Here is a 26,929-nt window from a genome sequence, read left to right on the forward strand (position 1 = left end):
GAGAGAGAGAACAAGTGCACCAGTGCTCCTGCTGCAAATGAACTGCATCTGGCTTTATATGGGTACTGGGGATTTGAACCTGGACCATCAGGCTTTGTAGTTAAGTGCCTTTAATCTCTGAGTCATCTCTCCATGCATGATTTTTGCTTTTTCTTAGTGGGTCATTAAAAATATATAAGAACTACCAGTTACTATCAATTCATGCAGAGGAGACACCATCACATTAAAAATAAGAGAAAGAGGCATCACAGAGTAAAGGTCATTTTAAGATTTTAATAAAATTAATTTTATGAAGAATTATCTGTATTGTAGTCACTACAAAAAACCCTTGTCAAAGATGAATGGAACAATTTTTACAGTAGTCTATGCATTTGTTCCCTTTCTGAACCATTGTACTAGGGTGTTTCTTGGTGAAGACAATGGTGTGAAACCAACACTCATAACCTAGGAGACTGTCTGGTAAAGGTGGATGCTGGGTTGTTAATAAACCTGAACCTCATGGCCTTGGATGTAGGTGGCCAGACATATGTTGGACACTGTTGCCTTTGGGCGACTGTGGACAGAACTCTGTCCTGACTTACTGAAGAGATTTGTCTCTTACAGGGATGCCTTGGTTAATTGTACTAACTTTTGAGGTATTGCCCGCTGAGAATCTGCTCAAAGACCCAGCCCAGGATTCCTAATGCTGTGTTAGTGCTATGGAGAAACTAGAGAAATACAGACAGGAGGGATGGATGTGCATCCTTCTCCCCAAGTACAGTGCTGTGTTCAAGGGACAATCTGAACAGTGTGGATGGAGAGCTCAGGGGCGCACTCTGTATCCTGGTTTCCTTGCTCCGTGAATGACCCAGCAAATCTCTCACTTAAGATGGATGTGTAGGGGTCATCTTGACTCTCTGTCCTCCATGTTCAGTTGTTTTCCAGGTGTCGATGTTCATCATCTTTGTGTCTCTCCTAATGGATTATCACCACCACGGCCACTGTAACCATCTTAGCTTGATTGACTTGTTCCTTTCTTTTCCACAACTTTTATGTATTGTATTTATTTCACTATGAAAATAAGTATTCTGTCTGTACAATAATAATTAACTATCTGAAAAGGAAGTAAGAAAACAATCTTACAATATGGGAGCAGTTTAGCCATAAAAGCTAGATATACAATAAACTTTAAAATTTTGATAAAACTCAAATAAAAGAGCTATAACCTACCTTTACTGGAGATGATTGATCAATTCAGCCAACCATGCATTTATCTATCCATCCATCTATCCATCCATCCACCCATTCATGTATCCATCCATCCATCCATCGTTTATGAGCCCTTAATGCACATGTGTGAATATCTTTTCTAGAACATGGACTTTAGCATTTCCTAAAAATATTTTTCTTTATATGGGAATGTCTGTGCGGTGTGTGTCCATTTATGTATGTGTGCATGCCCATGTGTGTGCAGGTATGCATGTGGAGGCAAGCGATTGATACTGGGTCTCTTCCTCAGCCACTCTTCACCTTATTGTTTGAGACAGGAACTCTTGAAAAACCCAGAACTCACTGATTTGGCTATACTAGCCAGTCAACTTAGGGTCTTTCCTGTCTTGCCTTTCCAGTGCTGAGATTACAGGAACTGACCTTTCCCAGAAGCTTACATGAGACCTGGGAAACACCTCAGCCCTTCATGCTTGTGCAGGAAGCACGTTACCCATGGAGTACCTCCTCAGTCCCATTTCCTAAACCTCTTGACTCTCAGTTATGTAGCAAGAAAAAACAAACTTATTCATTAACAATGAAATGTGTAGCTAGTATTTGATAATGCTACCTTAAGAAATTTTATGTCTATTTTATTCAATTTGGGATGGCACTGTCATTATCTGATTTTACAAATGTGAAAACTACATCTCTGAGATGTTAAGTCGTATGCCCAGAGTCAGGGAACACAGCCAGCAATCAGTGGTAATAGCAAATTCACCTCCTTCTGACCCTTCACTACCATCTCTCTAGCAGTAACCCTATAGCCAATGATAATAGACGCTACATGTAGACACATATAGAGAAGACTAACATGACACCTCAGGGATGAAAGAAAAACCCGGGAGGCTCAGAAGGAGGTTGATGTGAAGCGAGGTATGAAGAATGAGCAGGGACTTAAGACACAGACAAGAAGAGGTAGGGATGCTGTGGAGAGAAGAGCATGAGTCAGGGTGTAGAGACATCAGCCTGTATTACAAGAGGTCCATCTTGGGAAAGTATGGAGTATTGGAAGAGCAAGAGCTCTCAGGAATCTTGGCATGTTGCTCATCCCTTACACGTGCAAGCATGCTCAGCACAGCCATGATTTTATTTTTGTTTATTTAAAAATTGTTTTGTAATACTTATTTTGGGGAAAGGTACAGAGAGAGAGAGAGAGAGAGACAGAGAAAGAAAGAAGGAATGTGAATGGGTACACCAGGCCTCCTGCTGCTGCAAATGAACTCCAGACACAAGCGCCATGCCGCTTTGTGCACCTGGCTTGGCTTTACGTGGGTGCTATGGAATCAAGCCAGGCTATCAGGCTTCGCAAGTAAATGCCTTTAACTGCTGAGCCATCTCTCCAGCCCCAGCCATGATTTTAGTTGGGAAGGAATCTACATCATATGCAGTGTGCAGGGCATCAATGTCAGTGTGTGATGTGCTGGGTCCATCCCCTCCACACAGTCCAGAGACCACAGACAGGAGCAACCTTCCACTACATTGACACAGGTCACTCTGAGAGTTTCAGCTGTTCGTTTTTATCTATAGCTTGCTGGTCTACCACATGGAACAAGAATGACAGTGAATGCTATTGCAGCCAAGGCATAGTGGCTAAGATGTCCTTTCATATGATTTCTTATGTCCCTTCCAGGAGCCAGTGGCTTATTTATTTGTAAGTTAGGAGTTTGGACCATGTGTGAAGTGCCACTACTTTTACTACTAGAGTTCATATCCGTGATTTTCCTCAGATGCACTGTAGTTACATTAGAAGATAACTGTTATCCATATCCAGCCACAGAGATATGCCCAGCGGTGTCCCCCATGAAAATTTCTTGTCTCCACTGCCTGTTGGGTCCTAGTGCAAAATGGCAGGCTCAAGGCTCACTGGCTGACTGTAGAGAGGCTCTCATCTTCATGGCATTGTCTGGAAAGCAAAGGGTGGATCTAGGACAAGTAATTAATTCTCCTGATGTCTTGGATATGCATATCTGCTTCAGTGGCTACATTTGCTAATATCAAGCAGTAGGGATTTCTTCTGAGCAATTGTAATACTTTTTTTTTTAGAAAGCAAGGAACATTTTTGAGCCACTAAGCTGGCTTCCCTAAATCTCTGGCCTGTTTGGTATGTAAAAACCTTTCATCCAGCATGCATTTTTTATGAAAGGATTGCAAACCCCAGTAACAAGACATAGGGTATAGAACATCACTATGCAAGAGCTAGAGCTGCAAGGTGACTGTAATCCCACTTCCAGTTCCCCAAAGACCAAGGAAGCTCCCAGGAGCACAAAGCTGAAAACCTTGAGATGGGCAGGTGTCCAGGAAGATTAGCTGAGCCACGAAAGAGGCAGTGAGTGATGTGCTGAACAGTGCTGCTGAGATCCTGAGTAGCAATGCAGAGTGAGAGAGACGCTCACCTTTACCTGGCGTGGGATGCTAAGCCGGCTGGACACAGCTGTGGGCCACCCTCCTGATCTCAGCCGTCAGTTGCTACAGCCAAAGCAAGGGTTTGAGCAAACAAACCCAGATGTGAATGATGAATTAAGTATCATATATGTTTATTTCTATGAAATGTCAAAGCTAAAAAGGGTACTGCAGGTAAATAGCTATTCTCTTCCATGCAGTAGGGCAGGGATAGGGTATTTCACTAACTGTTGCCTCTTGTGTTTGGAAAGTGGCTTCCAAGTTTGCTCATCTCTTTGAGAACAATGTATAGGAGAGTTTTATGGGGCAAGCATGGTAGCCCTGCAATGCTCACATTTCATTCATGGCTACAATTCAGCCACAAACCACAGCCAATGGGGACAGTGTCCGGAAATACCGTCTTGCTGCATTCTTTGCTGACCACTCTCTCCTCTCCCAAAGATGGAGAAGTTCTGGTGACCACACAGCCTATTCCCACAACACATGTACTTACTTGGTTATTTGAGTGCATTCTTGTATTTTGGATCTAGACAATCAACTCTGAAGTGAAGCTACAGTGGCTGGTACAGTTCTTGACTTGGAGTTCTCATTGCAATAAAGATAAGCCCATCCTCTCCCCAGACTCTATAAGATCTTTCATCACTGGCAATATTCCTGCACTGCACACTCATTTCCTGCCCTTACTTCAGCCCAATACATCTGGACTCTCTAGCTTCATTGGAATTCTGGAACATAACACAAGTCAGCCTCTAATCTGAAGTACCCTTCTCATGATGCAGTCATGGACTGTATGTACTGTGTCCATAACTGTATCCTCATGGCTGAGCATGGTGATGAGCACATACTAGAGAAATGAATGACAAGGTCCTCCTCCTGTGTGGTTCATGACTGTTCCTATCTACTATCCTATACAACCGGAATCACTGTCCAATGACAGCCCAATGGGATAGCCTGGAGAGCTCAGGTATCTCAGTTCATAGACTTCTCCTGATCATTTAACTTGCTGTGGATGTTTATTTGCTAGATTTTAGTGCTTGCTTACCTGATCCCATGCCAGGGATTTGACTTAGCTGTATGCCTAGTACCAAGGGAAACATGATATATACTCACGTCTACCATATTTAGAGATGCTTAATGTGTCAAATGCTGAAGGTAGATTAATTCCCATTCATATCTCCAGTTCTCTTCTCCATGCAGAAATTGGTAAGCAGAAAATCTGAACTCTCCCTCCCTGCCTCTTTCTGGTGATAGTGGTGGTCAATGGTACTTAAGTGGAATCCTGCTGAGCAGGTATTCCAGAAAAACCTGTACCCTCTTGAAGACAAGAAGCAGACTCTCCAGGGGTCCTTGACTTTTGTCCTTCCTGACTTGAGGCAGATGTGATCCAGCAGGTTTAGCAGACACTATAAGGGCTTGAGGAGTAGGATCAGGAGCCATGGTCAGTAGAAGAGCAAGATAGGAACTCAGTGTCACCGGAGTGGCTGTCCCAGCTCTTGAGTGCTCATTAGACTTTGGTTCGCACAGCCCATAAAAGCATCTCCGCTGTTTCACATTCTGGAATGACTCAGCAGGCATCCTCGGTAACTGCCATTTGAAATCTCTGCTCTATAGATCCCTGGGCCTGTTTGGGGCTGCTTGTGCACATTTCTACCTGGCTCCAGCCCAGCTGTTAAAGAGAAGCTGGGGCATGTGTTTCTTTGAAAAGTTGGAGTCCACTGTGACATCCTTCTTAGAGCTTTTCTTCTACAGAATCACAATCTAATATGAGTATCTGAGATTTTATTAAGGCATTTACTAAACCAATTTTTAAAATTTTAGATTAAATTTAATCTTTTAGCATACAGACATATACATTATTAGGTTTATATGGCATTTTCATAAACCCTTGTTAGTTTTTATTCCCTACTCTTCCCTCCACCTTGTAATCTGCCCTCAATAGTCTCTCTTCTACTTTCACATCACAAGTGACACCTTGTCCTTCCTCCTTTCTCTGCACTTCTTCCTCTTTAATGGTCTTCTAACTGGCTTCATAGCCCACCTTCTCTCACTTCTTTTTATTTAAATATGCACAGTGACTAAGGGCTCTCCCTTCCCTACATCTTGCCAGCAGCTTTCATTTTTTTTTTTTTTTCTTGATGACAGCCATTCTGACTGGGATGAGATGGAATCTCACTCAAAATGGCTCTAATTTGCATTTCACCAACAGTTAAGGATGTTGAACATTTAAATATATATCTATATATATAGACAGATATAGATATACAGATATATAGATATATAGATATATATTTAAGAGAGAGAAAAATGAGGTAGAGGAAAGCAGAGTGAGTATGAGTGTGCTAAAGCCTCCTACCACTGCAAACTAACTCCAGACCTATGCGCTACTCTGTGCACCTGGCTTTATGTGGGTACTGGGGAATTGAACCCAGTCCCTAAGGCTCTGTAAGTAGTGCCTTTAAGTGAGCCATCTCTTCAGTCCATTAAAAAAAATTTAAAAAGTATTTTATTTTTTATCTGAGAGAGAGAGAGAGAGAGAGAGAGAGAGAGAGAGAGAGAGAGAGAGAATGGGTTGCCAGGGCCTCCGGCCACTACAAATGAACTCTAGATGCATGTGCCACCTTGTGCATCTGGCTTACATGGGTCCTGGGGAGTTGATCCTGGGTCCTTTGGCTTTGCAGGCAAGCATCTTAACTGCTAAACCATCCCTCCAGCCCCCATTGAACATTTTTAATGCATCTGTTGGCCACTTGTGTTTCTTTTCTTTAGAACTGTCTGCTCACTTCATTAGCTCATTTATTGATTGACAGGGTTGCCTTTTTTGTTTTTGTTTTTTAATTTTTGCAGTTTTTTAAATGCATTGATCTCAAATCTCTGTTTGAGGTATAGCTGAAAAATATTTTCTCCTATTATGTAGGCTTTCTGTTTACCCTACTGATATTTTCCTTTGCTACACAGAAAATTTTTAATTTCATTTGGCCCCATTTGTTGATCCTTTGGATTATTTCCTGCACTTCTGGAATTCTTTTTAGAAAATTCCTACTAACACCTGTACTTCCAGTGAATCCCCTATTTTCCTCTAGTAGTTTCAGCATTTCTGGCTTTCCATGAAGGTCTTTAATCCATTTTGAATTGATCCATGTACAGCGTAAGAGAGGTGGGTCTAGTCTTTTTCTTCTGCAGGTGGATATCTGGTTTTACAGCATCATCTGATGAATGGGCTGCCTTTCATCAAGTGTATGCTTTTGACACTTTTGTTGAAAATTTGATGCCCACAGTGCTTAATGTGGGTTGGGTCCACCATTCTATCCCATTGGTCTGTGTGTCTGCTATGTACCAGTGCCATGCTGTCTTTGTTGCTGCGGCTCTAGAGTTTCTTTCTAGGTTAGGGATCAGGGTGCTTCCCAGTGGGTTCTAGTTGCTTAGGGTGGCTATACTTGGTCTTTTGTGTTTCCATATGAATTGTTGGACTGAGAAGAATGTCATTGGGATCTTGATGGGAATCACATTGATCTGTAGATTACTTTTGGTAATATGCCTATTTTTACAACATTAATTCTGTTTCTCCAGGAGCATGGAAAATCTTTCAATCATTTGGTCTTTTATTTCTTCCTTTTCTTTTTCCAGTGTCTTAAAGTTTTCTTTGTAGAGGTTTTTCACACCCTTGGTTGGGCTTATTCCTGGATATTTTTTGAGAGCTACTGCAAAAGGAATATTGTTTCTAATTGCTTTTTCTGCATGCTCATTATTGGCATGTATGAAAACTACAGATTTTGTATGATGATTTTGTATCCTGCAACTTTCCTGAAGGTATTATTAAATCTAAAGGTGTAGATTCTACAAGATTCCTTAAGTATAGAATCAAATCATCACAAGTAGGGATAATCATGTCTCTTTTTTCCCCCCTATATTTCTCCCTTTTATGACTTTAAAACTGGTCATGTTAGTCAGCTTTTTGTCACTTTGACAAAATATTACCCCCAAAAAAATTAAAGGAGGAAAAACTTATTTTGGTTCATGGTTTCAGAGGTTTTACTCCATGGCCACCTGGCCTTATTATTAAGGACAGGTGGAGAGACAGAAAACATGATGGTGGGGAAGGGATGTTAGAGAAAATATACTCACCTCATGGCAGACAAGAGAGTGGAGAGAGGGAGAGTGAGAAAGTCCACTGACAAGATGTATTCTTGAAAGGCATGGCCCTCGTGACCTACTTCCTCCAACAAGTCCCACCTCCTGATGACCCATTCAATCTGAACTCATTGATGGATTAATGCATAGATGAGGTTAGCACTCTCATAGTCTTCTTAACAGTTCCCCAGTCTTCAGCATGTGAGCCCTTTTGGAAAATACTTCATATGCAAACCACAATAGCAGTAATCCAGATTTTATAAGAAATATCCAAAATTTTTAATGTCAAGCTGAGCAAACAAAATATTCTTAACCACTGACCAATTTTCTGCTCATAGACCCGTCATTTCCAGCCTCCAGACAGGCTCTGGCCTATCTCCTCAGTCTATCATTCTGTGACTCAATGGCAGTATTTTCCAGGGCTGGAGTTCTCATGCAAAGCTTTGGGCTTGCTTCTGTAGGTGCTGAACAAGAGGCTGTGCTATGTGACTGTGTGGTATGGACAGGGAAGCTCTCCCCTCTTTTATAAGATGAAAAACAATGATATATATTTTATGGGACTGTTGTGAGAATTCCAAGAAATGATGCATTTAAACTACCTTGCTATAAGTGATGCCTCCTTTCTTTTTCACTCCTTCCATTCAGCCACATAATAAATAATAATCAGCTACTCACTGTAGGACAGCACTATGCCAGGTGCTGGAAATGTAATAGTGAACAAGCCGTGATGACTGAATGCTTGAATAAGTCAGCTAGAATGTGCATTGTTGTTATTGAGTGCACATTACAGCCAGACATCATGTTTAGTGTTGTATAAGCATTAACCCTGTGTAACTCCCAGAACTCTATAAAGTGTTTACTGTAATTGCTATACAGTTTCCTTAAAAATAAAATAATAAGGCCATAAAACAGATATATTATTTGTAAGCTACATAGTTTATAATGATAGAGTTGGACCCTGAATCTCATTCTGTATTTATTGAAAATTAGTAATTTCAGGCTTGTGAGACAGGACAGCAGCATACTAATATATAGTCCAATGTGATAAGATTAAGAGACAAAAACATGTGGGTCATGGAAGCATAGTGTGTGTGGGAATGCCCATTCCATGCAGGGAGTGTGTGTGTGCGTGTGTGTGTGCGCGCATGTACTGCTGCACTGGCAGTGGTCAAGTAAAATATCATGAAGGAAATGGATCTACGCTGAGGTATACTAGCTCCAAGGGTTCTTTCTAGAGGAGTGTGTAGGTACCTGTGGGGATAATGGAAGGGCAGAAACTCTGCCAGGTTCTAGAGGAGCTTTCCATATCTCCCTTGGGCTTCCCCCTGCATTTCTTACATGAATGATTCCAGTGTTTTAAGAATCACAGGTAATCAGTCAAAAAGTGCTCATTTGGTGGCTTCTGGGTAAGATGGCAGCTTGGGAGCCACGCCAAACCAGCCTAGAGAGGGGTTTAAGCAAAACCCCAGCAAAATACACTCTTCTTCTGAAAAGTGAAGGAGTATAGGTTATTCTTAGACACAGCAGAGAAACCAGAGAGACCAAGTCCCACAAGAAAGGAGGAGAATGGCCAGAGTCCCACTGAGGCAATTGTGACCTGTGATCCATATGCACCCACCTGGGGCAGTCCCTCAAGGCACACCAGGCAGCAGACAGAGGCAGCAGCAACAGAGACCAAGCAACAGATTTTTCAACCCCGTCAGCCTTCTTGCAAAGTTAAGAAATCTGAAGGAAAGACAGCTGAGATCAACTAAAGAGCTAAAGTGCGAGCAACTCCAGAAGTCTGCACTCTCCCATCCCCTACCATCAGAACCTCCAGCATTCAGCCCCCAGTGGCAGTGCTGACAGCAGAACGGACCAGCTGCACAGCACAACAGGGAGGGATCTAGGTGGGCACTCAGCATTGGGGAGACTGGAAGCCACCCCAAAAGGTAATGAGGCTGACTGACAACAACAACAAACAGGCACACAGTCCTGCAAGAGCGAATCTCTCTCTCCTTGTCAGGGCAGGTTACGTGGTATATATTCTTGGTTGGCTTTGCCATTTTCAAATAATCAGTATTTGGGGGTAGAATTTTGTTGCCTTTGGTGCTTTCATATATATAAGGCCTTTGTGTTTTGCTTCTGTCATTATTGGGGGCAGGGGCTGATCCAGATCCAGGTTGACCTGGAACCCAATTCAGAACAGAAATCTCTACAGCCCAGCTGATAAGATTAAGAGTGTAGAACAACATATATCCTTAGGGATTTTGGCTTTATATGACTATCTGCTTGTTTTAATCCCCACAATTGCATACTTTGTGCTGGTTCTTATTGATTGTATACATTACTCAGTTGAAGTTTAGAATTTTCCAGTAAGTTATTCTACACAGTCCACTAGAATACTTGCTTAGAATCAAACTCAACATCTAGGATTACTTCTGTGGCTTGACTGCTGGACAGGAGCTACACCTGGCACCTTGAACTCAAATCCTGAGGGTAGGCAGAGGTAGACTGCCATGTCTGAAAACACTGCAGAAAAGTATAAAACCCAAGCATCAAATCACTACAATATAATATGAGAAACACAAAGAATCAAGACAATACAGCCCCACCAAAAACTATAAATCCATCAGGAAACTCTGAAATTGTTAGAGGAAAAAGTAGGGGAAGGGAAACCCTTCAACATATTGGCATAGGTAATGACTTTCTGAATATAACCCCAATTGCTCAGAAAATAAAACTACTAGCCAGGTGTGGTGGCACACGCCTTTAATCCCAGCTCTTGGGAGGTAGAGGTAGGAAGGCCAACATGATTTGAAGACCACCCTGAGACTACATAGTGAATTTCTGGACAGCCTGGGCTAGAGTGAGACCCCACTTCGAAAAAACAAAAAAAAAAAAAAAAACAAAACCCAAAAAACAAAAAGGGGGTGCTGGAGAAATGGTTCAGTGGTTAAGCGCATGCCTGTGAAGTCTAAGGACCCCAGTTTGAGGCTCAATTTCCCATGACCCACGTAAGCCAGATACACAAGGAGGCACACATGTCTGGAATTCATTTGCAGTGGCTGGAGGCCCTGGTGCGCCCATTCTCTCTCCATCTCTCTCTATCTGCCTCTTTTTCTCTCTGTTTGTCACTCTCAGATAAATTAAAGAAAGAAAGAAAGAAAGAAAGAAAGAAAGAAAGAAAGAAAGAAAGAAAGAAAGAAAGGAAGGAAGGAAGGAAGGAAGGAAGAAAGAAAGAAAAGAAAACCACAAATCAACCACTGGGATCTCATAAAATTACCGAGCTATTGTATAGCAAAGGATATTGTGCATGGAGCAGAGAGGCAACCTACAGAATGGGAGAAAATCTTTGCAGCTACACATCTGACAGAAGATTAATATCCAGAATATACAAAGAACTCAAAAAACAGTAGCCAGGTGTGGTGCACGCCTTTAATCCCAGCACTCAGGAGGCAGAGGTAGGAAGGTCATCATGGGTTTGAGGCCAGCCTGAGACAACATAGTGAATTCTAGGTCAGCCTGGGCCAGAGTGAGACCCTTCTCCCTCCAGAAAAAAAAAAAAAAAAAAAAAAAAACAACCAAAAACCCAAAACAAACAAAAAAACAGAACACGAAGAAATGAACTAACCCAATTAAATTAAAAAATGTGATATGGAACTAAATAGAGAGTTCTCATCAGAAGAAATACAGATGGCATATAAACATATAAAATAGTGTTTTCCATCCTTAGCCATCAGGGAAATGCAAATTAAAACTACTTTGAGACTCCATCTCTCTCCTGTCAGAATGGCTACAACCAAGAAAACAAATGACAATAAATGTTGGCAAGGATGCAGTAAAAGGGGAACTCTTTTACACTGTTGGTGGGAATATAATCTGGTACAGCCATTGTGGAAATAAGTGTGGAGGTTACTGAGACAGCTAAAACTAGATTTACCATATGATCTAGCTATAACACTCCTAGGTATATATTCTAATGACTCTTCTCACTACCTTAGAGACACTTTCACAACCATGCTTATTGCTGCTCTACTCACAATAGCTAGGAAATGGAACCAGCCTAGATGTCCATCCACAGGTAAATGGATAATAAAGATGTGGAACATTTACACAATGAAGTTCTATTCAGCAGCAAATAAAAAATAAAATTATGAAATTTGCAAGGAAATGGATGGATATGGAAAGAACTATACTATAACCCAGGCCCAGAAACCCAAACGTCACATGTTCTCTCTTGTATGTGGATCCTAGCTACAAATTTATAGAGTTGTGTGTGAAGTGGAACAAAAATTCAGTAGCAGAGGTCCATAAGCTAGAAATAGGCCATAAGGGAGGAGGAGAGGGAAGGACATAAGGTGATTGTATTATATATATGTAAGTAGAAGAATGGATAACAGGGAGAGAAAAGGCCTAAGTGAGGTCAGGGGAAGACACTGTGTAAAAAAAGGATGGGGGGAGGGAGGGCCAATCAAATTTCAAGAAAATCTACTTTCTAGAATCATGGCACATCCAGGAGCCATAGATTGTTACTAGAAAATTTTCAGTGCCAGGGATGGGATAGCTTCTAGTGAGTTGTTGGCCAGGGAGGTCCCTGTTGCCTCCAAAACATCAAAGGCTAATTCTAAGCCCCTTGGTTTCCCATAAGAAAGAGATGGTAAGACCCTATTGCTGAAGACTTCACAGGCCTGAACAGCAAGGTCACTGAAAAAACTCAAGCTGGTGCTGAGCAGAAAACCTTCTCTCTGTAGACCAGCCAACTGAAATCTAGACAAAGCTGCACTGTACACAGCCTTATGGGAGACAGAAGTCATCATGGTAAAAACAGTGGACACTGGAAGCCTCAAGTTTGCCAGATGGACCAAATGACTGAATGAGTGCAATAGTGGCATGTGAGCTCTGGGGAAACCCACTGCTCTCTAATTGGACTGAAGGCCCGCTCTATGGGAGGGAATACATGCCTGGTACTGAAAAACTAATGAAAAGCTTATGGCAGGGGTGGTCATGAGACTGATGGGTATAAAGCCTGCTCTTGTCTGGATGAATGCATATATTACTCTCACCAAATTGCCCTTAAATCACTACACTTAATGTTCACACTCATATATTAGTGTTACTCTCACTTCTGGTTAGAGAAGCTTCTCTTTTCAGATGGCAATGACCACTCAGATGGTCCAAAAGGCAACATAGTGGTGAGAATGGAAGAAGGAGTGTCCAGCACTGAAACACCTCACACCCTCCAAGGCTCAGGGTCCATAGTGGGAGAGGAGGCAGAATGAATGTAAGAGCCAAAGGAAGGGTACCATTCCCTACATGTAACTGTCCAGACAGAAGTTGGCCTTGATATCCAAGTCTTCACAATGCCTAGGAATACCCACAAAAGACCCTCATAATAGGAGAAAAGGATGATGATATCAAATTAAAAGAGAGACTAATGGACAGAGGGACGGGATATGATGGAGAGCAGAGCTATGAAGGAGAAAGTGGGGGAGAGGGGAAGGAAATACCATGGTTTGTTGTCTCTCTCTCTCTCTCTATATATATATGATGCTCATTGGGCCAGGCATGGTTGTGCACACCTTTAATCCCAGCACTTGGGAGGCAGAGGTAGAAGGATTGCCATGAGTTTGAGGCTACCCTGAGACTCCATAGTGAATTCCAGGTCAGCCTGGGCTAGAGTGAGACCCTACCTCAAAAAACAAATGCTCATTTGGAGGCAGCAGAGAGAAAGGCAACCACTCCTGAGGTAGCATCAGAACATAGGTGCCTGTATTCATGGCCATACAACCCTGAACATGCAGATCTCTTTTGATTTTTGGAGCTATACCTTGATAATACTTGGATGAGAGAGGAGCTGTGTCCCTCTGGAAAGAGGAGGAGGAGTAACTTCTATCACTTTGTTTCCTCTACAGAATCTGTTGGTAATTGTGTCTTGGCCATTAGCTTGTCTGGATTGAGAGTTTCAGGACCAGTGAAGCACAGCCCTGAATGTGTCTGTGGGGGTGTTTGCAGAGAGGACTGTTGTGTGGGACAATGATGGGAACATGGGAGAAAGACTTTACCTGAATCTTGGATAGAAGAAAGTCAGAGAGGAAGCTGGTGTGTATGCACGTGACCTGCTGCCATTGTTCCTGGTGTCCAGAACCCAGCTTCTCCAGCCTTTCATGTGCACTCAATATCAGAGGTTCTGCAAGGAGCTTCCAGGTCTTTAGTGCTGGATTGGTATTACCAAGGTATCCAGCTTTGTGGACTGAGCTCTTCTGCCTCTACCATATAGAAACAGCCACAGTGGGACTACCCAGCTTCCTACCATGTAACTTAGTTCAATAAATCACCTTTGGGGGCCAAGTGACCAGGGAGGTAGTATAGCCTCATGGGTATGCTTCTGCACTCTGGTCTCAGACTGCTGAGGTCAAAGCCTGGATGCTTCTTGATACTGCTAGGACCTTGGCTTGATTTACTTTTTCCTGCTTCAGTTTCTCCACATGCCAATAACTTTCAAAATAATATGATTTATCTCTGAGTAACCAGGATAGTTAAGTGTGAGGTGACATTACAAACTGATGAAGAAATCACAACATAGTGGATACTCATCATCTATTTGTTGGTTAGAGGCTATGGAAAGCTCCCAAACAAGTCCACGTCCCCACCCCTTCAGCAAATGTTCCTGAGACACAGTTTGTGGTCATGCATGCACAAACAGTTGTCTCAGCTAATCCTCATGAAATGCATGTGAGTTAAGGGTTCTGAAAGCATTCTCACAGACAATCTCTCAGCAGCACTTAAGTTGATAAGCACGGTTTTCAGCGGGGGCTGACAGGTGACATGGAGCACTCATGCTTCACAATCTCTGCAGTTTCTTCTACCTGGAAGACTCTGCCTGTCAAAATTCATAGGAAATACTTCTGATTCCTTCAGATCTCTGCTCAAAAGTCACTTGCTATGAGAACCACTCTGACCTCTATGTAAATTGCTCTCTTATTAAGCTCTTTCCACGTTGTCCTGATTTACTTCTCTGTATAGTGCTTCATATTTATCTATCTATCTATCTATCTATCTATCTATCTATCTATCTATCTATCTATGTATCTATCTGTCAACTACCAATATATAATTCCTCTCTATTCCTCTGTATATATCTATCCATTAATCCTTTCTCTATTTTTCTTTTTTGTTAGTTTCATCACTACAAATGAGAGCTTGGCTGTTATTGTTTGAACATGTAATGTACCACACAGGAACAAGTGCTGAAAGCTTGATCCCCTGATGGCAGCATTAGTTTAGAATATTCTGGAAACTTTAGGAGCTGGGGTCTAGCAGGAAGAAGGAGGTCACTAGGGGCATTGAATATTATTCTGATTTCTCTCTCTTTCTCTTTCCCTCCCTCCCTCTTTCTCTCACTCTCCTTCTCCCTTTCCTCTTCCTGTTCACTATAAGGTGAACAGCTTCCTCTCCCACAAGCTCCATTCAGTGATGATGTTTAACCTAAGCATATGAGACCAAGAAACCATAGACTGAACCCATAGGTCAAAATAAATCCTCCCCCCTTTAAATTGTTACATCAGGTATTTCGGTCACAGAAATAAGAGAAGTGACTAATATATCAGTGAAGACAAAGAGAGGAGCTTTGTCCTGTGTGTACAGCATTAAAGATCATAGTTCCTGGGACTCAACAGATTATTACTCAATAAATGAGTTGGCATATAGGTGGCAAGATGAATTATTGAAGGGGAGGAAGGATGATTAGATAGGTAGATTAGTGGACACAGGAATAGATGAGTAGATAGACAGATGGAAAACAACAGGATTGTGAGTCAGACAGGTCTGGGACAAAAATCCTGCCTGTGCCTGTTACTTGTCCTTGCTGCATACACCCCCTCTCTATCCCAAAGCAGCTCATTTGACATCCCATGCTGGACAGTGCTTGGTCAATAGGTTCTGGGACTATCCTTGAGTAAAGATGCTGCTTAAAGCCAAGAGAGGGTCTGATTTCCCCTCACTCCGAGACTCCAAGCAGAGATGCCTGTTTTATTTGTCATAAACATGCAAATTCTGCACAAGATTTCAGTTGATTAAGAGAGTTAAGCTGCTATAAAATGAAACGCTCTGGTACCCAAATATGATCTAATCTGTCCACTTAATCATAATGAAATTGTCCCAGATATATGAATTTACTTCCCCAACGTCCTATGGGGATTGCATGTCATCATCAAGACCTGGATTAAATGTAACTCCAAAGCCAATTGCCTTTCCATGGTATAATTCACTCATTCATTTACCCAGACATTTAGCACACATCTATTGGACACCCACTGTGTTCTGGACAAAATCTCATAGCTCACTAAAGGTGCTTGGCTTCAAGGAATAACCAGATAGGAACTTTCCTGCACTCTCTGAACCACCAGAAAAAAAATTAAGTCAGAGATTTTTGAATATTAAAGTAAGAAAGAAACGTCAGGACAAGTTCTATGGATGGAGGGAAGAGGGTGTGGGCTAGGCACTCCAGGAAGCTACTTCAAGGATACTAGTTGCAAAATAATTTGATGAAGGTGCCATACCCTTACTCATCCTGTTTCTTCTTGGTGGAGGTCTGGGAAGCCTTGCCAGCAGCCTGGTTCTCAGAAACCCATGCTGATCAATGTGGCACATGCATTTTATTGCTTGGTAAGCCTAGGATCTGATTTTGATGAACCTCAGTGACATGTGTGTTTTATTGCTCAGTAATCCCAGGATTGGATTTTTATCAGCCTCACTGTCTAATTTCCATTCACTCTACTCCAACTTCTGTTAGACTCATTCATGTGGTGTTGATGAGAAGTTTATGCTTGAATAAAGTGACAGTAAATTAAATTGGGAGATACACATATGCATATACACATGCATACTGGGTTCAGAAGGATTGGGGGCGTCTTTTGTACATGCCTTTTGGCAGCAATAGGGATGGGGATGGTGTAAGAAAGGCTATGGAAAAGACTGCTCATAAGAACAGACCTGGAGGGTCACAAGTGCCATCAAGGTGTTTTGTTTGTTTGTTTGTTTGTTTTTTAACAGGACTCCCTGTGTTCTCCTTCAGACCTCAGGACTCCCTGTGTTCTCCCTCAGGACTCCCTGTGTTCTCCCTCAGGACTCCCTTTGTGCTTTCTCAGGACTCCCTCCGTGCTCCCTCAGGACTCCATCAGTACCTCCTCAAGACTCCCTCTATGCTCCTTTAGGACTCCATCAGAACTCCCTTGTACTCATTCAGGACTCCCTCTGTACTCTGTCAATACTTCCTCAGGATTCCCTCTGTACTCCCTCAAGTTTCCCTCTGCTTCTTCAGGACTCCATCAGAGCTCCCTCTGTGCTCCCTCTCTACTCCCTCAGGATTCCTTCTGTACTCCCTCAAGACTCCCTCTGTGCTCCTTCAGGTCTCCACAAGTATTCCCTTTGTACTCAATGAGGACTCCCTCTGTGCTCCTTCAGGACTCACTCAGCACTGCCTCTGGGCTCCCTCAGGACTCTCTAGGTCCTCCCTCAGGACTCCCTCTGGGGTCCCTCTGGGCTTCCACTGGGCCCTATCTTTAGCATTTTGTTGCTTTTATTATCAGGAAACTTCTTCTCTATGGATGCCAGAACTCAGCAACTTTAGGAAGGAAGGTTCTATTTTGATATTAATCTGACAAGATCCAGAGATTGAATTTCACTGGACTGATTTGAGCTATTTCTGAACCACTATGACTAGAGAAACAACATACTCTGCTTGGATGTGATGGTTAATATTGATTGACAACCTCATTGGGAAAGTTTCATATTTTTAGAGTACACTTTTGGATATGTCTGCGAGGGTATTCCTAGAACGGATCAAGAATGGGGACTTGCTGTGAATGTGGGTGTCACCATTCAATTTGCTGGGGACCTGAATGGAATAAAAGAGAGAGGAGAAAGCCCAGTTAATTGCAGCCAATGCTCACCAAACCCTGCCCATCATGGCAAACTGAGTTCTACAGAACCATAGGCCAAAAAAAAATCTGTTCTTTTTTTAAGCCTTTTGCTCAGTTATCTGGCCATGGCAACATAAAACTGACTAACAAACACAGACACACAGACACACACACACACACACACACACACACACACACACACACACACACACAAAATAAATAAATAAATAAATAAATAAATAAATAAATAAATAAAATAAAATAAAACCAACAAAACTAACACATTGGCCAAACATTTGTTGGGTTCTCCTCTTCTCCTTTCCATCCCGTGGAACTTTACTTTGGGGTAAATCTGTCTTTTGCTATATGGAGTTGTGGTGGGTTTCAGGGTAGTTCTGTAACCAGAACCTTCTATGCTGTTATCTAAAGAGGGAGAAACAAGCCAGGTGTGGTGGCAAATGCCTTTAATTCCAGCACTTGGGAGGCAGAGGTAGGAGGATCACCATCAGTTCAAGGCCACTTTGAGACTACATAGTGAATTCCAGGTCAGCCTAAGCTAGAGTGAAAAAACCAAAAAGTAAAATAAATAAATAAATAAATAAAGGGAGAAATAGTCACTGTCTCACGACATGTTACACATCCCACTCTGTCATAGCTCTATCCTCTTATCTCCTATCTCAGACAAATGCTTCTCCAGGACAGACTTCACATCTGTTTCATCATTTCCTGTGTGACCCTGGAGGTGCCATTTCCGTGGCAGAAGCTTCATGAATTAAGCTGTACCATCTATATCCAAACTCTTCTTTTTCTTTGCAGGGTGTAATTACCTTAGGAATCCCTGTGTGAAGGAAATGCTCATCTCCACAAATACGTCTTCATGTAAAAGACATGGCCTTCAGAGCTTGTATAGTCCCTGGTTTTTGTGGTTAACAAATAAAGTTGAGCAAAATTAATGAATGTGTCAAAATTCCCGAGGCTTTGATGAGTCAGACTCACTGGGTAAATGTTTCCATTGAATGAAACAGATTTATCTTTCTGTTGTTCATAACTATAGGTCATTTAGTAGATGAGGCAGCTGAGGCTTCTGTGGAGACAGAATGCTGAGGTGGGAGGATAGAAAAAGTTTTCTGGGCATCTGGGCCCAAGTAAGGTTAATTAAAAGTAAGGCATGGAGTTCACAGAAATTCTTGTTATAAAGATCTGGACTCAGCTTAGGTAGTCAATGTCAGAGGAAGGGTACTAAGTTGGGTGAGGAGATTTGTTTCCTTAAAGGAATTCTAGTGAGTTAATTAAAAATCCACCTATTTAGGAATAGCTCCTGAGTTCATGCACTAGGCCGACCATGTAAAAATTACTTACAGAGCTCATCAATAATACATATTTCTGGGCCCCCTCTCAAGGTTTGGATTTCATGTGTATGTGGAGAAGGACTCAGGAGTCTGCTGCAAAAAGACTGTGGAAGTGGCAGGAGGGCCTCTGCACGTGACTCCTGACCACTTGCTCCTGGTGGTTAAGAGCTGACATTCTAGAGTTGGCTAGATTTGGGTAAGAATCTCTGCTTTGCTCCTTGCTGGCTGGGAAAGGTTTTCAGCAACATGATTCTTAGTCTCTAATATTCAGTGAAAAATACAGATGCTGTCACAGCCTCAGCTCGCAGTGTTGCATGAGAATGAAAAGAAGAGTAAATACCTTATAGAGGACAGCCAGGTGCCTGGCCCAGTGTGTACAACCGGTGCTCCTTATACATGGGCTGCATGAGTCTCACTTTAAACAAAATGCTTTAAAGGAGAGATTAACGGTCACATGTTAATAACCATGTCAGGTCGCCAAGGTTTTATATGGTGATTACATGTTTCATGTAATCCTGTTGTTTTTCTTATGCCAATCCACTTTATTCTTATAACAATACTAGAAAGAAGGCCTGGTGCTATTCCCAGTATCCAGACTAGGAAACAGAAGCAGAATGTGGCCCTTCCTTTCTTTGTAGATGATTTCTTCATGAGAACCATATGGGTGGCAAGAAAACACTTCCCCAGGGGAATTTTATTGGATTCAATAGAATTGGATTGTAGCACATTTCTTGGGGTGTAGTCTCACAGTGTGAAGTAAGTCCAATTCAGAGTTGGGCTCAGTGGCTCACATCTGTAATCCTAGCATCTGGGAGGCAGAAGTTGGAGGATTGCTGGGAGGCAGAAGCTGGAGGATTGCTGCAAGTTTGAGTTCAGCTTGGTCCACATAGTGAGGTCCAAGCTAGCCTGGGCTACTTAGAAAGAACTTGTCTCACAAAAGAAACCGTAAAACAAAACAAAACATAAACTCCCCAACTGAAAGCAGTCCAATACCATTGCCATTGTAGGTTGGCGTATCTGGCCTGGCTCAGTGTCTCCAGTCCCTGGATGTGGCTATTTTGAAGTCTGTATTAATAATTACATCTTACGGTGGGTAGTATAGCCAGTGGCTTTTAGTGCTGCACTGCCTTGGGGTGTTGTCATCTATAGTGGCCAGGTGGCATTTTTTTTTTTTGTTGCTGTTGTTGCCTTTCCTTCTCATAGTGCTGCTCTGACCCTCTTTAGACCATCACCTGAGTCCATGGCAGTGGGCTCAGCTCAGTGATCCACAGCACACAGTCTGGTTTGCAGGCCTGGGCTCTTCCTTGTGTGTCTGCTGGATGCAGGGGATGTAGCCTGATGCCTCCATCCTGGTTGGAGGAGCAAGGCATCCAAATATCCATGCCATGGAGATGCAGGGGTTGCAGAGGCAGCTGGGTGCCTGTGCCCCTGCCTGGCTTGTGAGAGAAAGCAATCTGCTCTCACAGTAAGCAGTTACCAGACCCATTGAATAAAATGCTTGCCTCCTCCCAGGGTGGACTGCTGCTCAGGCATCAATTTTTATCCACAAGCATCTGGTTCTTCTGCCTATGTCCCTCGGCCCATACAGGAGGATTTAGGAAGGTGAGGGAAAGTCCTCAAACTCCAAAGGGTGTTGTCTTCCCTTTCCTGCCACCCATGTATATCCTCTCTCCAAGTATAGATGCTGATGTCTGATGGTCCAGCCCAGGGCTTGCTTCATTCCTTGGGGCTTAAAGACCAACTTTGATCTTCTTTTCCTTTCTTTCTCTATCACTTGTTTGCTTTCAAACCTCAGCAAAGATTGCGCATTCTTCGTAACTAGATAAACAACTCAAAGGCATTGAAAAAATCAATAATTTATTCCCTCACTCCTAACTTTTCATATATTAGTGATAAAAATAATGCTACTTTCCTATTTTGTTTCACACCCCAACATATACAAGTATGCATACAAAATTGTCTTTTTTAACTGCTTAACCTAGTTTATATTACATATACTACCATGCAACTTGATTTGTAAACTTAATATACCACAAGTTCCTATGGACATATAATTCAATCAACCCATCTTTTTATTTTTTTTAATATTTATTTATTTATTTATTTATTTATTTGAGAGAGACAGACACAGAGAGAAAGACAGATAGAGGGAGAGAGAGAGAATGGGCGTGCCAGGGCTTCCAGCCTCTGCAAACAAACTCCAGACGCGTGCGCCCCCTTGTGCATCTGGCTAACGTGGGACCTGGGGAACCGAGCCTCGAACTGGGGTCCTTAGGCTTCACAGGCAAGCGCTTAACCGCTACACCATCTCTCCAGCCCAACCCATCTTTTTAAATAGGTGCATATTTCAGTTTGGACTTCCATCATGAAGTCAACCATTCTCTTGTTGACTGACACATAAAGGGTGTCAAGGTATTAGTGTATGTATATCTTTGACGTTGAACAAAACAATGTTGCTATAAACATGCTCATGTCTGTATTGTCATTTTTGTTTCCATAAAATCCCTAATAAGCTGTGATTGCTGCATGAAAGGATATATATATTTTTATTACACCATTCACTGTCAAGTTAATTCCCAAAGAGAAATTAAGGTTTCCAACAGGAATATGTGAATGCTTATCCCCCCCCCCCGCACATACTAGTTTTAGATCTTATCAGTCGTGTCTTACTGGTCTATGAAAAATGGCATCACACTGTTGTCTTGCTATGTATCTTTCTGTGTAATGAATTTATTTATGTTTTCATACATGTATTTGTATTTTTCCCTCAATAATTTCTCAACATGTTTTTTTTTTCATGGTGCAGGGGTTGGAATACAGGCCCTTGCACATGCTATTAAGTGTTCTGCTACTGAAATATAATGCCAGCAACTTGCAATTATTCTTGACAAAGGAACTTCCTCATTTCCTTGGTCACTATTACTTGTGAGCTCAAAGTGAGGCTTTACAAGAGCCAAAAAAGAGGAGATAACAGTGAGGATCCAGTCAGTCCTTACTTCACATAACCCTGTCCATGGACCTCACAATTCTAGAACATGACCCTGCCCATGGACCTCGCATTTCTAGAACATGACCCTGTCCGTGCATCTCACATTTCTAGAGAACCTGTAGTGATGGCATGGTCTGTGCAGATTTTTGCTATAGATTGATAATTAATATATTACACATATGTCACCATTTAAAATAAGATCTCTCAGTGAATAGGTGTGTCCAGTGTGTGATGAGCACTGAAAACCCAAGAATTCAGCACTGAAGAAGGAGAGGCTGGTTATGTAGAAGCTGATTAGATAACATAATTTCAGGTGGTGACAAGTTTTACAGGGGAAGAAGTGAAAGTTCACTACAGAGAAGATGTGTTAGCATTCGGTCAATTACAGAAAGGGATAGCACTTGACCTAAGACCTGGCTAATGAGACAAAAGAAAAAAAAAGCCACATGGAGACTCCTGGATATAATATACATGGAGGCGGGAAGAGCCTGAAGTAAACATGCTAAGACTGAATGGAAACGGAGAGCCCTGGAAACAGAAGAGCTTCTTGTGTCAGGGTCATTGAGGATGTATGTGACTTAGATTTCAGCTGGAAAAGTAGGGAGGAGTATGTTTGCATAGAAATTTCAAATAATGCCATAATAAGGAGATTGAACAGCATCTAAGTCACTAGAGAGCAGTGAAGTCCACATACGAGGTCCTGAGGTGAGGGGACGTGATTTGATTTATGTTTTTGTAGAAGTGTGGTGGTGAATTCAGGGAGGGTAGATGATAATTGGGGCAGTAGAGACAAAAGCAGATAAGAAAAAAAGAATTCAGTGTTTTTGAGGAGGGATATCGTGGTAGCTTGAATACAATAGTGTATATGCATGGCCCTTAGACTCAGGTGTTTTATTAAAATTGAGTTTGCAACTTCAGGCCCTAGCAGGCAGATTTGTGCTATGGAGGGCAGAGGGGGTATCACTGGGGAAGATTTGATTCCAGCCCAAAGGTGTGTACAGAGCAGTTTGAGTGCTGGCAGTTCATGCTTGCTTGTGATGCTGGCTATTTGGTGGTTTCTCCCTACTTGTATCTATGAAAGGAAGCCAGTTTCTTCAGCCATTGATGGAACTTCCCCTGCAAGTTAAGCTTAAAATAAACCAGTTCCCCCCATAAACTGTGTCTGGTTGGATCTTCATCTCAGCAACATGGAAGTGAGTGCAACAGGTATGAAGGTACGAGAGAAAATTGGGCATTGTTGGTATATATACTAGAAATAGAATGAGATGACTTGATGGTTCAGATATCAAGATTAAGAAGTGGAGAAAACTGAAGACAGCTTTGAAATTTTAAACTTGAAAAATCTGATGGGACAATAGTGCCATTTCACAAGGGCAGGGAAGGTTGTTTTAGGCAAAAATCAAGAATTTCTTTCTAACCATGTTGAGTGTTAGCTGGCATCCAAATACCTTGTCACCGCTGGCCTGTATCACTATGGTTCATATGCATGTAGAATGACAAGAGGTCAGAATGAGGGCTGAAGACTTTGGCCTCAATAGCACGTACACAATGTAACGATATGGGGCAAGGAAAGAGAATAGAGCCCTGGATTTCTAGTATGTCAACTTTTTTTCTGACCTCAGAATCCTGCATCTGAATGTATAACTAACTTATTGTTTACTTAGTGTTGAATTGTGTGCTGGTTAATCATGACTGTCAACTTGATTGACACCTAAGGAAGTTCATAAAGCAAATCACTTAGTGGTCTGTGATGGTGTTTTCAAAGACAACTAGGTCGCAAGGCTCTAACCCAATTGGTGGATTAATTTATGTTTGCATTGAAATAGATCCTTGGAAGGTGGTGGAACTATGGCAGGTACAGCTGGTTGAGGATGTGGGTTACTAGTGGTGAGCCTTTGAGAGGTTTAGCTTGCCTTTTGACCTTTCCTCTCTGCTTCAAGGTCTCCATGAGGTGAGCTGCTCTGCTCCATCATGCCCTTATACCTTGATACTTACCACTTAGCCAGCTGACCTCAGACTGAAGTTTCTGGAACTGCAAGCCAAAATAGACATCACCTCCTTTTAAGTACTTTCTACCAGGTATTTGCTGCAGCAGCAAAGACCAAAGTATCACCCATTGTAATCTTAATCGGAATATATCCAAGACTTTTCCCCACAAATTGTTGGGTCAACAATCACCCTCAACTCAGTTAATGGAAACTTATTTCTTTAGCCTCCTAGAGAAACACTAATAATTCTTGAGCTCTTTCACACTCACGTTCAAATCCCCACAGAGGCCCACTGGTTCCATCTTCAACATCTCTCCAGAACTGCCCACTTTTCAACTCCTTTGCCAATCACACTGTGGTCCTCCATCATCCCTCACTCATTTTGTTATCATCTGTGGTTGCTGGTTCAGAGGAGGGGATTCTAGTGCTGGAGATCCACTGTCCTATTGTAGCTGGGATTGTATTGAATGGGGGAAGTCCTCCCACCCAGCGTCTGTGATTGGTCAATTTAGACAGAAATGAGGGAGCTGATTGGTCCACAATGCATCTTGTACTGTGTAACTGTCAGAAAGCCCCCTGGCAAGGAAATTTACTTACACAGGGAAGAACTATTTTTAAGTGAGTTTCCCTTTCTGCCATCATAAGTCATTTCATTATCTTGGGGTCCTCCAGATTGTATCTACCTACCAACGGCCCTTTTCCTTATCATCTGCTTAGTTGAGGAAACTATCTTGCTCCTATAGTGTATGAATACATTCTCCTACCTTGGCTTCCTTTGGAGTCATTGACCTGTCATGTAATGATCACACCTGGGCTTTAAGCCCACCAAGGGTCTCCCAATTCCTTCAGGGTAAAAGTTGAGGTGCCCATCATGGACTTCTGTACCCCAGTATGATTTTTGTCCTTAGTACTTGTTGGGATCTGTATTAGTCAGGGTTCTCCCAAGAAACAGCCAAGAGAGACACACAGGTGATGCATATCTGTATCTATTCACTGCATATTGATATGCACCTGTATACGTAGACAGATACACAGCCTAGATAGGTAGGTGTATATAAAACATTAGCTCATCTGATTATGGAGAAGGAAAAGTCTTACAAGCTGCTGTCTGAAGCTAGGGAATCAGGATAGCTGGGGTGTGGTTCCAGTCCAAATCAGATATCTTAAGGCAAGAGATGGATGTCTCAACAAGTAAAGAGCAAACCCATCTTTCATCCACCTTTCTGCTCTATTGTTGGTGAAGGCCTTTTCTTCTACTCTGTTATGCATCCAGATGCTAACCTCTACAGAAATAGACCCTTGCAGAAATACCCAGATGGAATGTTTACTAGCCTTTTGGGTATCTCTCAGCCCAGTCAAGTGGACACAAGGCAGAACTATCATAAACTTCCACCTCTTCACCTCCATCAACCCTGGTCTTTGTTTCTTCATGAAGATTAACAAGCCATGTTCCTGCCTTGGGACCTCTGCACTTGCTGCTTCCTTTGATATAACACTCTTTCATATATTCAAATATTTGTTCAATTCTTCATCCCTTTTATAATCACTCTATTGTTTGTAGTATACATTAGCTTGTATCTACTTTGTAACTATTTTTTTTTAAACTGTCTACATCCTCCCTGCCTGAGTATAAGCTTCTGAGAGATGGAGATGTTTGTATGTCTGTTTACAGATGAAGTCCAAATAGCCAGAGTTGGCACAGGGTAAGACAGCCATGAATTTTTGTTGAATTAATAAGAAGCACTTGTTCCTACAGATAGCCAAATATTTTCTTATTGTTCCTAAAGAACTCAAAAAAATCTATTCTTAAACTAATCTTCCTTTTTATTCTACTTCTAACAAAGCTTATGGCTGTTGTGTTCAACACTAGACTGCTTTGGAGGAGGGGGTCAAAAAATTCCTCATCTCATTTCTAGTTCTTGAGCCATTTGCTAGATAGATAGATAAATAGATAGATAGATAGATAGATAAGTAGATAGATAGATAGATAGATAGATAGATAGATGATAGATAGATAGATAGATAGATAGATAGATAGATAGATAGATAGATAGATAGAGATATTGCTGCATGACAGGAATTCCCAGGCACTATTTCTGGGTAAGACTCATTTGATGATGTGAGGTAGTTGATGCAATGTGCCAGAGCTCATGGCCAACACCTCCTTGCTGTAATGATTTCAATAAGTAAATTTTCTCTGTTAGAGAGATGCTTTCTCCTGTAAGCACTAGAAGGGAGAAGCTTGGAGCATAGCTTTTTGGATTCAGGCAGATTTGAAGTTAAAGTCCAGCTCTCAGTTCCCTTTGAAAGGGGTCGTAAGGCAATCCACCTTCTTAGACAGACTAATAATGTTAACATGATTGTGATAATCAACATGCTTTTGGAGTAGTACTTGGTATGTAATAACCAATCAACTCATAATCCATATTAGTTATTTGTCTTGTCAGTTTCACACCACTTTCCTTTTGAAACCAGTATAAAAATAAGAAAGAAGTTTTCATTTTATGTGTGAGTTAGGCCAACTCAATTTGCCAAACATTTACCTTATTTTTCAATCAAAAGATTATCTTTGCTCCTGAGCTCATTTCAATAAGAAACTATTTTTTAGAGTAACATATATTCACTACTTTAAAAAAATATTTTTATTTATTTGAGAGAAAGAAAAGAGAGAGAGAGAGAGAGAGAGAGAGAGAGAGAGAGAGAGAGAGAGAGAGGATGGGCATGCCAGAGCTTTCTTGTCATTGCAAATGAACTCCAGACACATGTACCATTTTGTGTGCCTGGTTTTATGTGGGCACTAGGGGATTGAATCCTGGATGTCAGGCTTTGCAAGCGAGCACCCTTCCCATGAGCTATCTCTCTGGCCCAACCATTTCTTTTTCACTCATACTACACTTAAAATACTCTCTCCTTCCTGAACATGTT

Source organism: Jaculus jaculus, chromosome 12, assembly GCF_020740685.1.
Source record: "Jaculus jaculus isolate mJacJac1 chromosome 12, mJacJac1.mat.Y.cur, whole genome shotgun sequence".
Classification (NCBI taxonomy): domain Eukaryota; kingdom Metazoa; phylum Chordata; class Mammalia; order Rodentia; family Dipodidae; genus Jaculus; species Jaculus jaculus.